Raw genomic sequence first — 16,790 nt, forward strand, 5'->3', positions numbered from 1 at the left:
ATGTAAAGCTAGAAGTCATGCAAATTATTTTGACACTCGATCACACTGCACAAATATGCATTCCCACTTTATTACACAGAGTTTCAATACTACACATCAGTTCACTGTCATGGTGTCCAGATACATGAGAGCACTTTACAGAAACTCCTTCTGCTCATATGCTCATATAATACAAGCACACTTAGAACCATTAAGGGCTCGGCGGACGGGTGACTCAGTCAGAAGCGTGATGGAGTAACCCGTCCATCAACTCTATATAAAGGCCCTTAGTTTACAGGCAATGCCAACTTTGTTTTGTGTGAAATAATTGGGCAATCACATTCTTGCTCCATTGCCTACATGAGTTTCACAAAGGCTCGCTTGAAGGGTGGATCTGTGGGGCATGCTGGGCCGGCTTTAGGGCAGTGCAACTGGTGCGGCGCACTGGGCGCTGACCTGTTGAGGGGGGCTCTGTGACCTCAGTGGGGCGCTGTGTTTACCAATATCTTATGATAGGAGAGATGAGGGGCACTTTTGCAGGTGGTAGTGAGAGAATCGGAGGAGGCGGTCATGGGAAGTGGGGGGGGGGGGGCCAAAAGTGATTGTCGCACCGGGCGCCACCAGCGCTAAAGCCGGCCCTGGGGGCATGCTCTCATTGCGGTTATATGTTTGTTTCTTCTCCTTGTATAGCGGGTCCCCCGTATGAACTCTTAATTACTTCTATACATTTTCATACTTTTGTTGCCACAGCGCCTCCTCTTTTCCTTAGTTTATAAATGTCCATGTTTTGCTGTTTTCAGAATCCACAATAGAGGAGGGGGTGGTTAATCTATGACTGGCAAAGTCAGATGGGCCGTGAATAACTGCTGGAGTCCGAGCATCTCTAAACATTCAAGGAGGCGTTGGTTTGGGGAAGAGTGAAGTCATCAAAGTAGATATTGAGATCTCCAACAATGGCAACATTAGCAGCTTGAGTATGTAGGGAGGCAAAAAAATTGGGTAGTGGGTTACAAAAAGTCTATTCTTGGATCCGGAGGGCAGTAAATAACAAGCATTGGAAAAACCAATAGGTCTCACCTATGCAAGAGTTATTGGCTGTGACAATGGGGTCGATTCCGATCTCGGTTGGAAGGGCTCCAAACCGATCCTGAGCCCTTGTTTCCGGCCAACTCGTTCCCATTTCCGAACGACCAAGTACAATGCCTGGAAACCCTTAGCGTTGCCTGAATCGGTTTCGAAAGGCATTCGAGGAGATAGAGCCTTTCTGGAGCCGATTCGTACAGCTCTATGGACTTGGTTTCCGAGCAAGCAAGTGCGATGAATGATTCGGACAGCCTTTCCGAATTGGTTTGCCCGATACAAAAAGGCTGCTGGAATAGATCTTTGGGGGCCTGTCCTGTTGCAGGTCCCCCTTCACCCAGGGCCCACCAAATTTGGCCCGTGGGGTACCCATAGGTCCTCCCTTTCAGACCATGCACAGTGTGGCAGGCACCAAGGGGTGCCCACCACAGGGTGCTTGATTATCCCCAACCACCCCTTTTGTCAATGCGAGCCTGTCTTCTCGTTCAGAACACAGGCTCCACTGAAGCATTCCGGACTGAGTCCTTCGGTATGCTTTCCGAAAGAGATCGAAACCGATTCCAATGTGTTTTAGCCACTATGCACTCCAATGTGGCTGCTGTTCAGTATGGCTAACAGTTAGTGGCGTTGAGTGGGGAAGAGGAGATTGGAGTGGGAAAGATCAGAGTAGAGTGGAATGGGGTAGATTGAGGTAGAGTGAGGTGGAGTGGGGGTAGAGTGGGGTAAAATGGAGTTGGGAAGATTGGGGTCATTGAAGTGGGGTAGATTCGGATAGATTACATTTGGACAGATTGGGTTGGAGTAGGGTAGATTGGAGTGGAGTAGTTTGGGGAAGATTAGAGTGGGGTTGATTGGAGTGGGGTAAATAGGAGTAGGGTAGATTGAGGTAGATTGGGAAAGAATGGAGTGGGATATATATTGCAGTAGGTTGGAGTGGGCTAAATTGGGAAAGAGTGGAGTGGGGTGGATTGGGGTAGATTGGAGTGGAGTGGGATAGTCTAGAGTGGAGTCGGTTAGATTGGAGGGTTGAAGTAGAGTGGGGTAGATTGGGTGGATCATAGTAGGGTACAATGGAATGTAGTGGGGTAGATTGGGGTCATTTGGGGAGGGTTAGATTGGGGTGCAGTAGAGAGGGGTAGATTGGGGTAGTGGAGTAAATTGGAGTGGTATGATGTAGATTGGGATGGAGTGCAGTAGAATGGAGTGGGGTGGAGTAGGATAGATTGGGGTAGAGTGGGGTAGGTTGGGGTAGAGTGGGCTAGATTAGAGTGGAGTCGATTGTGTAGATTAAAGTGAGGCAGATTGGAGTGAGGTTAATAGGAGTAGGGTAGATCAAGGTCGATTGGGGAAGAGTGGAGTGGGATAAATTGCAGTAGGCTGGAGTGGAATGGGCTAGATTGGGAAAGAGTAGAGTGGGGGATTGGGTTAGATTGGAGTGGAGTGGGGTAGTCTGGAGTGGAGTCAGTTAGATTGGAGTGGAATGGGGTAGATTGGAGTGGGGTAGATTGGGTGAATTATAGTAGGGTACAATGGAATGAAGTGGGGTAGATTGGGGTATTTTGGAGCGGGGTGGATTGGAGTGGAGTGGAGAGAGGTAAATTGGGGGAGTGAGGTAGATTGGAGTGGTATGGGGTAGATTGCGATGGAGTGTGGTAGATTGGAGTGGGATAGATTGGGGTAAAATGGGGCAGGTTGGGGTAGAGTGGGGGAGGTTGGGGTAGAGTGGGGTAGATTGGAGTGGAGTAGATTGGAGTGGAGTTGAGTAAATTGGAGTGGGATAGATCAGGGTAGAGTGGAGTGGAATATATTGGGGTAGAGTGGAGTGGGATATATTGGGGTAGATTGGAGTTGGGGAGATTGGAGTAAGGGAGTAGGGTAGATTGAATTGGGTTAGACATGGGTGAAGAAGAGTGCAGTGGGGTGGAGTGGGGTAGATTGTGGTAGAGTGGAGTAGTTTGGAGTGGAGTGGGGTAGATTGGAGTGAGATAGATAGGAGTCCGATAGTTTGGAATGGGGTAGACATGGGTGAAGTAGAGTGCATTGGGTGGATTGGGGTGGAGTGGGGTTGATTGGGGTAGAGTGGAGTAGTTTGGAGTGGGGTAGTTTGGAGTGTGGTAGATCGGGGTAGAATGGAGTGGGATATATTGGGGTAAACTGGAGTGGAGTGAGGTATATTGGGGAGATTGGAGTGGGGTAGATTGAAGTGGGGTGGGGTAAATTAGGGTGGAGTGTGGGTAGATTGGAGAGGGATAGACTGGGTGGATTATGGTAGAGAAAATTGGAATGCAGTGAGGTAGATTGGAGTGGAGTGGGGTAGATTGGAGTGAGATAGATAGGAGTCCGGTAGTTTGGAATGGGGTAGATTGGAGTGGAGTGGGGTAGATTGGGTGGAGTGGGGTAGATTAGAGTTGAGTGGATTTGAATTGAGTGGCATGGGGAAGATTGTATTGAGTGGGGTAGATTGAAGTGGGGTAGATTGGGTTAGGGTGGGGTAGAGTGCAGTGAATTAGATTGGAGTGGAGTAGATTGTGGTTCACTGAAGTGGGGTAGAGTGGAGTGGGGTGGATTGGATTGGTCGATTGGAGTAGGGTAGTTTGGGGTGAAATGGGGTAGTGTGGACTGGAGTGGGGTGGAATGGGTCAGATTGGACTGGAGTGGAGTAGATTAGGTTGATTGGAGTGTGATAGATTGGAGTGGAGTGGGTTAGATTAGAGTGGAGAGGAGTTGGATAGATTGCAGTGGAGTTTGGAGAGGAGTAGGGTAAATTGGAATGGAGTGAGGTAAATTGGACTAGGGTAGAGTGGAGTGGAGTGAAGTAGAATGACACAGTGTGCACGGGATCCGTGCCTGGTCATACCTGTCCCACTCAGGGTGACAAACTAAAGTATACAAAAGATCGATAGATGGAATGCTTGAATTAATATCAGCCAATGGAAATTAGTTGGACTGCATCCTAATCCATTGTTATTTTGCACACCACTTCACCTCAGTTTGGTCCCAGTTATATGTAAATCAGTCTTGACCCTGCTCCATTCGGAACAGGCCAACCCAAACTATGAATGCAGGTCCTCCCTGAACTGGAACGCAAACAACCCAGGACCGATTTCACCCTAGTTATGGGCTCATCAGTCTGGTATAGCATGGTTCCAGTAACACAAGAAGCATGCGACCCACATCTGGGCATACCCATCCCGTAGCACTGTGCGTGCCCCATTGTTCACGTTATTGTATGCCATAAAAAATTCTCCTTTTGTGCCAAAAAAATCACATGCACATTGCTCAAATATTTTGATACCCTTTTTTTTCCAAAAGTTGTTTTACAAATACAATCCTATGCTTTATCCATTCTTTTCTTTGTAGGTAAGTACTTCCCCATTCTCAAACTCCTGTAGACATGATCAGAGTGAGATCCATTTTGAGCTCATTATCAATAGTCTAACATATTTAATGCAGCAATGTACATTTTTAGATAGTTTCTGCTTTCAGAAAAAGATTTTATTTTTTTGCCTTCCATAAACGTTCCCAAAAGTTCTAAATTAGATTTAACACATGCTTCTTCATCAATCCCAAATTAAGGGTCTCTGCACTTTTTGAATGGAACAGTTAGTTGCTGAAAGACTGGCAAAATTTGTCCTATAAACATGAAACTTTCATTTCAAAATTTCCCCATATGATATGTTTTTGCTGTCTGGGTTTGGACATGAAAGATTTCATCCCAAGCTATGGTAGAATTTTGCTTGTTTCCGGTCCAGGGAGGACCTGGCTTAGCAGTTCGGGCTGGACTGTTCCCATGAGGCACAGGGTCAAGACTGATTTGCACATGGCCAGGTCTGAACTGGGGTGGAATGGTGAGCAAAAGAATGATGGATTTAACCCAGATCTCTTGACTGGGGGTAAATGTTTTGATTTGTTTTGCATTCCGTCCATCAATTGTGTGTCTTTTGCTTCCTCGCCCATGGTAGAATTGTGTAGCATACTTTCAAATAACATAACCTTTCTATGTCATTTGAAACCCTGCTTACAGTGGATTTAGAATTACACTCACACATTTAATCAGTTATTCTAGAATGTAATGTCTATTTATTGAATGTACTCTGCAGTCCACTCAAACTGTTGGTAAATAAAATTAGTAATTGATAACTGACATTGATTTAAACTTATACCATCTGATTTTATATTTGGTCACATTTTTCATTTGCTCTCCATGTTACAAACATTTAGGATTAATTGCCACTGGCAAGCATCATGTCACCAGCATGTTTTGAACCTATAGTTTCTACATGCTATCGTTGTAAAAATAAATGAAACCTCAAGCCACTGTCCATGTTACTTTAATCATATTGTGCAAAAGAAAAGTGAGAAGGCACCCTTTTTTGATCCTCATTAGTGGTGGGTGGAACTCAAGAAGGTTCACTCCGTTGAGTTACCTGAAAACTCAGTGAGATTCCGCAGCGTTCCTAGAGCGTGCAAAAATAGACATGACGTGCTGCTCACGCTGATTTTTAGCACCGGGGTCTTGTTCCAAGCTGCAAAATCAGTGCCAACAACACCATGCAGCGCGCCAGAGGGCGCTGCTTCTTTGCTGCCGCTCAAGTGGATTTTCTACTCAAGCAGCAGCTTTGTCTCTGTGAACAGTCGCGACCACCCGCATTGAGAAAATCTTGCCAGGTGCCCTCCTAGCACCCAAAAATGGCACATGGGAACGCCAATTATCGATCCCGCTTGAGAAAAAACTCAGCCACATGGCGGTTGGCGGAGTTTGGCCAGAACCCCGTGTTACAAGAATAACACGGAGGGGCCAAAACTCAACCGGTGGAGCAGAATTTAGCGGCCACCACTAATCCACATCCTACTTTGATTGATAATGATAGCTTACCATTTATAAAATTTCTCACCAGAGTGCCTTCATAACTACGCGTTAAGAGTTTTTCCAAACTTTAGGCCACAACTGAAAGTGTCTACTGTGGCAAAAATGAACCCTCACAATGGCATCAAAGGCCCCATCGGCATCCAAACTGAGTGAGATTGTTGGCGTTTCCCTCATTTAAACAAGCTAGGAATAGACTAGCATTATTGGGGCTATGTTTTACACCTATCACAATGCTACCAAAGTACCTCAACTGTGGTAATCAAATATTGTGCTTAAGAAAAACCTAATTACTGCAAAGCATTATGTGAATAGCAGAAACACAAGTACAGACTCTGGAGGGGCTGGAAATGACTGTGTGGCCTCCGGTCAGTGGATTTTTGCGAAAGGTTTTCAAGCTCTTCCGTAGTTCTGAATTCCCTTCTGAGCTAGAAGACTAACAAACAGGTGCTGGAAAATGTGAACACAAATTAATTTATGAAGGTACAAAATGATCCTGAGACAGTTGGCAGAAAGAGAGAACACACACACCAGCAATGTTATTCAATAATGCTTAAACCCTTGGTTGAATGGAATCCAAGAAAACTGTGCTGCTTCCGCTTGCGCAAACATTGTGGTGTAGCCCATGTTATCGCTTTTAATAAAGCTGAATAAAGTACATTAGCCTGGGTCCATTCTGTAATACTTTCCCTGAGATCTTGCAATGTATTTCATCTGGTTACTGTGGCTGAGATAGTAGATTAGACTGTGCTAAGAACCCCTCATAAAGGAAGATGAAAACGTCTGTGGTATAGATCTTGAGGGTATCTAATCAGCCCCACCATGATAAATGCAGGAGAGACCAGGATATAAGTAATTTCTGTATTTTAACTCTCAAAGCATAAAATGTAAGGCTAATAATGCTGGAAGAAGTAGGAGTATTTAATTTTGGAAGGGCCCCATGTAAAGTTAGTGCTTGCAAACATATATTGATAAAACAAGAAATTCAATGGTAAGGTTTCTGTTTTTGGAAAAGTTTGGTTCGTAACCAGAGATATTAGAATATAAGGTAATCTCTTGTAAAAAAGGATTTAAGAAGGAGAGGAGATTAGACAGGTATATTAAAACATCATCATCATATGCCGATAGCTTAGTGTCAAAGAAATTATATTTAAAGCCAGAGACATATGTGTTATAATTAATCCGTTCAAGGAAGGGCGTGGATAAAGAATAAAAAGCAAAGAAGAGAGGGGACAGCCTGCCTGGTACCTCAATGTTGTTAAAATATAGTGGTAAAGCATCTGTTAACAAAAACGCTGGCACAACAGTGTAATTGTTTTATAAATGGGAGGAATTTAGGTCCGTAACCTAACAAATAGAGTGTTGTGAACATAAATTGCCAAATAATGCGGTCAAATGCTTTTCCGGCATCAAGGGATAGGGCCGCAAGGGGGGATTGATATTTCTTAGCCTATGCAAGAAAATTCTGCCATTGTCCACAAGTATGCCCTTAATGAAACCAGGTTGATTAGATTTAAAAAGTAGGGCAACAACATTTTCAAGGCAAGAATCTAGTATTTTTTTGAAAACATTTTACAATCATAGTTAATTAATTTAATAGTTTTATACATTTAAAAAAGGGTGTGATCTTTATCAGGCTTATGGATAATAACAATCAGGGCTTCTAAAAAAGAGCCACTGGCCTTTGAATACCACAGAAAATTATTAAAAAGCTCAAGTAATTTGGGGGCAAAAAAGGATAAAAAGGAAGAAATTAATTTAATAGAAAATCCATCTGGGCCCAGAGCTTTAGCTTTTTTTTAGGAATTTGACTGCATTAATAATTTCTCGAAGAGTTATGTCGGCTTCCAGTGTTTTGAAGGTATCAGGGATCAAAGGAGGATTAGGAAGACCATTATAAAAAGTACTTATATCATGGGCTGAGATATTGGTATTTTCTGCATACACTGATTTGTAGTAATCTTAAAAGAGATTAGAAATATCCAAATCAGATGGTGCAAGGTTGTTAGTGAATTCATTATGGATGGGCCCAATATATTTGCACTCAGATTTAATTTTCAAGTAGTTAGCCAACATTTTGCCTGCTTTATTTTTACCACCGTGAAACTTAGATTTAACATTAAGTATAATAAATACATCAATAGTAGCAAGTTTATTTAGAGTAGATTTGGCTGAAATCAGTTAATGTAAAACAGAAAATAATCTAGAGGTGAAGTAAGTATGTTTAAGTGTTTTAATTTGCTTCATCGATGTAAGTTTTTGGGAATTTAATGTATTTTTCCTTTCAGCTGAAAACACTATAGTGAAGGCCCGAAAGAAGGCTTTAAAAGCATTCTAAAAATTATTAATAGAAGTATCGATAGATTGGTCTATTTGACAAAAACTTTTTAATAAAAGCAGTTGCTTCTGTTAAAAAAGTATGATCTGATAACACAAAGTTGTTGAATCTACAGCGATCCGTTTTGGAGTTATTTAAGGTTTAATCAAATGAAGATAAAACAGGAGTATGATATGAAAAAAATGGAACACATTTCTAAGGACTGAATAGAAGGATGTAAGGACTTGGTAGCTAAGATATAATCAATTCTGGACATTGTATGGTGTACACTAAAGAAAAACGTAAACTCATAGGTATCAGGATTACAAGATTTCCAGACATCAAATTCTGGACGAGTGGTAATGGGTGATTAAAATGCCTTATGGCATTTATCAGGATTAAATTTGCATTTAGATTTTCTGTTGTTAAAAGGGTCTAACCACTGATTTAAATCACCTACTAAAATAATGTTGGGATTATCAATGGAAGCACGTTTTAGCTTAATGTTATGCCAAAAGCCAGGATCAGGTTTGACTGGGCCATACATTTTAAATAAAGAAATATGTTTATTATGAATTATGGCAGTGACCAATACCCATCATCCATGTGCATCATGTTTAGTTGATGCAATCTGTACATTGAACGATTTATGAAAAAGGATGGCAACACGACCCGTGCGATTAATAGCAGGTGAAAAAACAACATGACCTACCCACTGACATTTTAGTTTAACCTCTTCTGTGCCCATGACGAGATAGTCTCGTCATGGAGCACGGTTGCGCTGTGCCCATGACGAGACTATCTCGTCATGAACCCCTGCCCGCTAATGTAACGCCCGGCAACGGAGGGGGAAAGGGCGTGGCACTGAAGGGGTTAAGCGACTCAACATCATTACAATGAGTTTCTCATTAAAAAAGTATCATATGAATTACATTTTGATAGATGGGAGAGTACCTTTTGCCTTTTGACTGGATGATCCAGACCACGAATGTTCCACGAGACAACGTTGAAAAAAATGGGGGTTATGAGTAGGGAGGCAGAAATATGGATGACAAGCTGCAAAAATGGAAAGCAAAAAGACACCATTTATTTATAACAACATAACAGATCAAAAATAAAAAACATAATGCTATTTGAAGACATGTAAGCACTCACATAATCAAACAGGAAGGAAGATGAGGAGAGAGAAAGGAAAGAAGCTAAGGACAAAAGAAACACATCAAGGATAGAAATCCAGATCTGAAAAGAAGAGCATGAAAATAGATCATGAGATGTGTCAGCTCAGGAGTGAGAACAACAGCAGGAAGATAAAGAGTAAATTATAATCAATTAAGCCATATAAACATTAAGTTACAAAGAGGACTGAAAAGGTATGCGGATATCAAAATATAATGAGATGAAATATTTTGAAGAAACATTTTGCGTTCAACAGGATCATCAAAGAAAAGCGAAGAGCCATTATGAGTAATTTTGCAGAGACGGGTATAGAATGCCATAGCACATATTCAGTTGTCTCATTTGAGGTCGTAGGGCAAGGAACTTTTCTCTTCTGGCATTTGTTGCATTAGAAAGGTCTTGAGAGATGAAGATGTTGTGGCCAGACCAAACAAGGCAACACTTTTCATTGGCTGCTTTCAAAACATGTGAAAGGTCATACATTCCAGAAACAGCATTATGATACCCCTAGGTCTGGAATAGTGAGGATGAAGGTGACAAATATGGTGTGCTCATTGAATGTTGAGAAGATGAGTATTCAGAAAACCAAGAAGATCAGGTAGAAACTTTTGCCGGAAGACAAGACTTTGAGGTTCTCAGGTAATCCATATAAGCGAACATTATTACGCCTGTTTCTGTTTTCAAGGTCCTCAGTATGCAGCTTAAGTATCTGAATTTAATGTTCAAGAAAAGTAATTTTGGTGACTGCATCTTGGAGACTACTTACACGATGCTCCTTTTCAAACATTTTACCCTCTGTAACAATTCAACAATCCTGTATATGTTGATGTTTTTCATTACTAGCACACATGAAATGTTTGAGACCCCTCACCTCATCGAGAAAAGTGTCTAACACAGGATTGTGAGAAGACATATTAGGCGGTGGAGGATCTTTTTTTGCCCTTTTTGGTTTAGGGCCAGAAGAAGCAGGTTTGGCAGAGGCAAGTATGTCAGTCGCCATTTTGAAGTGGTAGAAAGATTAATGTGAAGCCTTTGGAAATGTCCCGTCCTGCTCATATAAGATAGTAATGCATTTAGCAGAAAAAGGTAACGTCACAGTTAGATAATGTAAAGACTTGGCATTTGCCAGTCATCAATATAATATGATAATGTGTTTTTAATAAGAATTTCTTCCGTGAGAGGAGTAGAAAAAAACTCTCACGATTGTGCAAAAAATAAGGTAGAGATCCATTATATAGAGTAACATTGAAGCTGCGGGCTGGAAAAATTACACTGCTCAGGAGCTTGTTTAAGCTTTGCTTGGAGATAATTCTGAGGTAAGACTGGCGCTCAGACAAAATGGCAGTCACTCACCAATTATACAGTATCTGTACAGCAGAGTTAAGGCAGACAAAAGCCTCCAGAAATGGTGAATACCACCAGAAAAGGAACTATGCTGGAAGCCAAGGGAACATTTCAGCATACAGGCGGATATTCCCAGAGTGGCAGGAGAGAGCAGCAGAAAACAGAGCAAGTGAGCAGCACTGATAAAATGGTGTCCGCTTGCGTCTGTCAAAAACTCACCGCCCCAGGGCATACAGGAAGCTTCTTGATGAATACGCACCAGTAAAAAAGAATGCGGTAGTAAACGCTACCTGAAAGGCATGCCCAGGTCAGTGAAGTTCAGACATAAAGAGGATCCTTTTAGGCTTGTTGTTCTGTGTCACTCTGGAGCTCAGGGAACCCCCACCATTTCAGTTTGAGTGCAGAAGCCATGCCCTCCCATATTTGACATTTCAAGGATCATTGTGAACATGATTATAAGCTACCTAGACTTTGTATGGGAATACCAGTTGGCACGTGCCACTAGAGCATTAGTTAGATCAGTTTGGATAATGACACCAATCTATCAACATTTTTAATGGAACTACTTTATCCAAGTAGGTGTAATATTGCATTTTACTTAATGTAACAAACCTGAATAAACACCCTGGCAAATTGCATGCCTAGAAAATATACTTATTTTCAATTTTCTTTAACTGCTCTACCTTATTTCAGTGGCTATCCTACTACACATAGGAGCTTCGAATAAACAATAAGATATCCTACATACGTCATTACAGGCTTATATTACTTGAATTTAAAGCCACATCAGCGCAGTGGGGGATTTTTTTCAGTGCTTTAATTTCCATAACTAGCTGCACTAATAGACAAATGGCAGATTACAAATTCTTCTAGTACCAGCATCTTTAATACTGTAAGTTATGAATGTGACTCAATCAATTCTGGGTTATTGCAATGGGTTCCAACTCATGGGGGCATATGTATAAGGAAATGGCGCAGCGCGGCGTAAATGTTTGCAGCGCTGGGTCATTTCCAAAATGCTTGGATGCACCGTATTTACAAGAATACGGTACACCTCTGTGCTTTCCCTTGCACTAGTGCTAAAAATAACTGCCTAGCGCCAACACAGACACCATTGTGCCATAATGACCTGGATTAGCCTGAATCGTTTGACTAGTAAGAGTGGGACAGTTAGTGTTTGTGCTGGTACTGTAAGTGGCAGTGCTGGCAGGGTCAGTGGGTGGTTGCAAGCTGCAGTGGCCTCCTAACAAGGGCCCTTGCACTTATTGTTTTTCAAATTACACACTGATCGGGTTTCGCCTTGCAGCGCAAACAGTAAAGTGTTCAATCTGGCTGTAGGGCGTAGTTTTCATAAAATGCCTTCTGAGCATCCAAAGTATACAGGTTAAGTGGCCATTCAGAGATTAAACTAAAACACAAACACATGTGGGGAGACAGAGCCTAGATCACTATAGGTTACTTAAATGTACGGTGAGTAGATCCAGATTGTAATCTGCGTAGTTTGTTACCTCATTATGTCGTGATTACCCTTGGCGTACTCATTGGTGGGAAATTGTAGCTACCCCCTTCACAATTCAATTCATATATACCAATCCCTAAAATTTCCTGAGTATAGAACTGGAACTGGACCTGTATATCCCGACAAAAAAAAATATACAATGACTTCACACCAAGGCTCTCCATTAGGTTGTTACTGAGTCACCAACTAAATAATTATATTCCTTTGTTTCATCACAATTATTGGGGATTGGGACAAGATGCTTTATCAATGCTGAAATATATGTATAAAACAAATATTGTATGTTGTGTCGGCCTGGTTTTCTAAATGTGCATGCCCTGCGCTGCAGCAATTCTAGCCTTCAGTTTGTTCATCTGTATGCCATATCATTGTCAGAAAAGAGCCCACAATTGAATAGATGGATGGCATTGTGTACTGGTAACCGTTTACTGTGGATTTCACAACATCCAGAAAGAAGGGCAAACTCTGCCTCCTATGCAATACCCACTACCCTTGATTTGTGGCCCACCTCGGGGCCTGATTGCTCCTGTACTTATCTTGTCTTGCACAGTCAGCGCAGTTCGGATATTAGCCACATCAACAGACTTGTTACTCATTGGCAATTGTGCCACCCATCTCAAAGGTCCATGGCCATCCAAGATAAGTTTCTATTAAACTTTGGACATATTTACAAGGAAATGGCGGAGCACGGAGCTGCGCTAAATTTGGCAGCGCCGAGCTCCGCCACTTCCAAAACTCAGGGATGCCCGTATTTACAACAAATAGCCAACCCTTGTGTTTTTCCTAGTGTTGACGCTAAAAGTAGCTGCCAAGCGCCAATAAGGCACTCTTGCACCATAGTGCAAGGGTGCCTACTTTGCAGGGAATGATTGTTTATGTGCAGGAAGGTCCCTTCCTGCACATAAATAAACAATAATAGCGATTTGTTACTTCTATGTGTGCTGCATTTTTCAGAACACGTAGAAGTAGCAAATCTTCATTATTCAATGATTGTTCATGTGCAAGAGGAGACACCTTCCGGCACATAAACACACACAAAAAATCAAAAACGAGGAGAAAAAAAGTATTTCTCCTCGTTGCACTAGTCTAACGCCTGCTGTTGCATGGCGTTAGTTTTTAACGCTGCCTCAGATTTACACATCCTTGTAAATCCGGGGCAGCGTCAAAAAGCAATGGGAGTTGGGGTGAAACGGCCACAGCAACAACAACCATTGCACGCCCCTTTTACACAAAGTGATGCATGTGAAAGGGGCGGTATTTTCAAGGCGGCGTTAAGCCACTCAAAGTGGTTTAGCATCACTTTGTAAATATGGAAAAGTACATAGCGCCACCAGAACGCGGTAAAAGTGACTTTCTGGTGGCTCTATTCCCTTGTGAATATACCCCTGAATGTTCATACCACGCACAAACCTTTTCGATCTAGTCTAAACATTCATGATGGATGTGACAGCATAGGCTGAAAGGCATACCAGAGTAATTGTTGTTTTGTTGAGCAGTAGTGTAATACTTCAGTGTGGATGTTATGTTTTCAAGGGGCTATGTAGCCACTTCCGTTTTCACTGACTCTCGCAAAGAGCTCATCAAGTCTGCCCTCCGCTGCCGTAACTTTGGCTTCCCGGGCATACACTTCTTTATGGATGCTCTCCAACAATGACATCAGGACTCTTTCGCCCTTTGAAAGGCCTGGGTCCCCACAATTCACCATACTTTCTAGGGAGGGAGTCTCAGTGGTTCCTAATATCTGCCCCAAAGTATTCATCCGGAGGCAGTGTTTCTTTCATTTTAGGTGCCACTGTGGGTTCTTCTCAGGGGCACCTTTGTGCAGATCTTTGGTGACTATTGCACTAGAGTGTTAATCAACTACTTGTGCCACACTCTGCAGACATGGGCCTCTCTTGCATCTCCATTCCCCAATCAACCTGGCAGACAGGATCGTGATCAATGCTTTGGAAAGTACTACCTCCCCAGTTGTCTGCTCCCTGAATTGAAAAGAATTCCATTGATGCTACAATCAAATTGTTGTAATCAAATATGTGTGGGTCTTCCCAAAAAGGACAGACTACAGAGAATTCAGCAGCCGGCTTCCAGAACTTGCACGAGTCTGCAGAAACATGAGTATAACAAACAGCCATGAAAGGCTTAAAATGAATCCTGCTTGCCTCAAGAATCATCTTTAAAACTTTAGATCATGCATGACGCCTATTGGAACACAGGCCTAGATGTCCTTAAAGTTGGTGCTACCAGGGCCGGCGTGGGAACTGCAACCAGCCCTGACAGATTGCTGCTCAGAGAAGCACCGCTCCCGCTTTTGTTACTGGGGAGGTGGGGGGGGACGCGATATTGCAGCACTGTTGCAAAACCTTCTAAGCATCTTTGATCGGTCAACTCCCACCTCTCTCCAGCAGCAAACATCCATGGACTAATGCCCAGCAGCCGCTCACTGGGAGTGCAGGGTTCAATACCATAAAAGACTCTAGCCATTAGACAATGGTATAGGATAGAACCAACCTATACACATTTAAAGAAATGTATCAAAACCTAATAGTTCAAAGAGTCATTCAGTTGAAGTTTCAGCTCTGGTCAGTGCAGAGGGGAAGCCTGTCAAGCAAGCTTTAGAAAGAGGTCTTACACCTCCTTTCTTCTCACAAGGGAATGGTCTGCTTATTATCACTGAAGCATCGGGTTCCTTGTAACTAGCTAAATAAACAAAAGCATAGAAGGGTATGAATTGAAAACCAAATTAAAGTAATCTAGTTTGCATAAAGCACCTTACTGGCAAGGACCAAAAAGAAAATCTCTAACCCAGGATTAAAGAGGAAGCCATACGAAAACCGCAAGAAGGAGCATGCGGGGATATTGGAAAACAAAGGATTCTTTTAAGGCAACATTGTTTTAGAGTGGCCGGAAAGAGAAACTGATCTGAAGTGTCTGAGCAAACCTTTGCAACACTGAAGTACCAATAGGGTTTCTACATATAGTGTTAGTAGTAGAAGGGGCTGGAAAGCGGGAATCATATTAGAATGTGACATATTGCTAGGGGAAACCTTAAAGGTAATAGGGGGAAATAGACATCCCAAATTCATGTAAAGAAAAGAAACGCTGGAAATAATTCATAAAAAGTAGCTTTAGGAAGAAGAAAAAAGGTGAGAGCTAGGACCTAGAGGATGCCAAACTCCCCTGGGATCTTGGGGTTTTACCCTGGAAGTAGGGAGGGCAGCTAAGGCTGAATTGGATCCCATTGGATGGAGAGCATTGAAGGAACTGATGGTCTACTGGTGACACCAACACAGAGGGACAGCAGTCAAGCTTGTAGCCACTAAAGTGAAGAAGGGCAGAACTGGTAAGAGGCTTGGGGATGCCAGACCAATGAAACTGGTATGGCACCACAGTAAGGGGAGAGAATGTGTCATGACATAGCTCTTGCATCCAACAGGACGCGTGCTCTGTCCAATCCTTATCTTACTCTGCCTCATACACGTCTGGTATTGTTGAATGCTCTGAAGTGAACGTAAGGCCAGGACCGTATTGTTATTTTAAAGAATTTACCAAACACCTGCATTAATAAATGAGTATATGTGTGGTTACCTGAGAGGCATTGCCGCGTTTTTCCTCCTTTTCCTAAAGTTACATTTAAAGTTCCACAATTTACAAAATATTTCTGTACCTTCATTATTCCCTTACACAGATCTATCAAAACGGGACCAGCAAAGGTCACCTACATTTTATGCTGAACCGTTTAAGGAATGCAGTATCAGTTATTGGCTTTTTGGCAGGTTCTTCAGATTCCTGAAGGGGAAAGCTGTGACAAATTAGAGCGTCACTATGTAGATAAGTCTGTGCATCTAGGAGTGAGCAAAAAATCTCCTCTCACGTTAAATAGGATCACTGTCCATTCTTCACCGGATAGCGCAGCTACGTCGGTGCTCTTACAGAGTTTGCCCAAACTTGACAGCAGCGGAAGACCAGGGCTGGTGCCATCAGAGAGGTCAAAATAACAGTAGTGTCCAAACCCCATAGTGATCCCTTAAATGCCACCTCATATTGCATGTTGTTAATAAATTTAGTCAGCTAGATTTTGGGCAAGCTGTACCTCTAGAATGGATGTGTGCCAGGTAGGAACACATCCCCTAACATTAGACAAATGTTTCACATAATTAACAACGTGTCAGATTGTGTACTTACTGCAGGCTCATTTGTTATATAGAGGGCCCTTGACACCTTCCCGTATTACAAGCTAGGGGATTTGGTGAGAATATATTATTATTATTATTATTTAACACTTATATGGCGCAATGAATCATCCCCCGGGGGATCTCTCGGCGCCTTGGCAAGACACTAGCAGGAACCACGACCCACACAAACCCCTAAAACAACCAGGTTTTTAGGCATTTCTTGAAGTGTCCCAGAGAGGTACAGCGGAGTACCTCTTCCGGTAACCTGTTCCAGTGAAAGGGGGCAAGATAGGAAAAAGCACGTCCCATTCTAGATTTATTGATCTTACACGGAAC

General features: G+C 42.5%; 1 protein-coding gene across 1 annotated transcript in view; it reads left to right on the forward strand.

Annotated features, from left to right (window-relative positions):
- LOC146798204 (serine/threonine-protein kinase D3-like) overlaps positions 1-16,790 on the forward strand; it is a 508,587-nt gene that overhangs the window by 385,826 nt on the left and 105,971 nt on the right. The window lies entirely within an intron of this gene.

The sequence above is a fragment of the Triturus cristatus genome, chromosome 9 (genome assembly GCF_964204655.1).
Source record: "Triturus cristatus chromosome 9, aTriCri1.1, whole genome shotgun sequence".
Classification (NCBI taxonomy): Eukaryota; Metazoa; Chordata; class Amphibia; order Caudata; family Salamandridae; genus Triturus; species Triturus cristatus.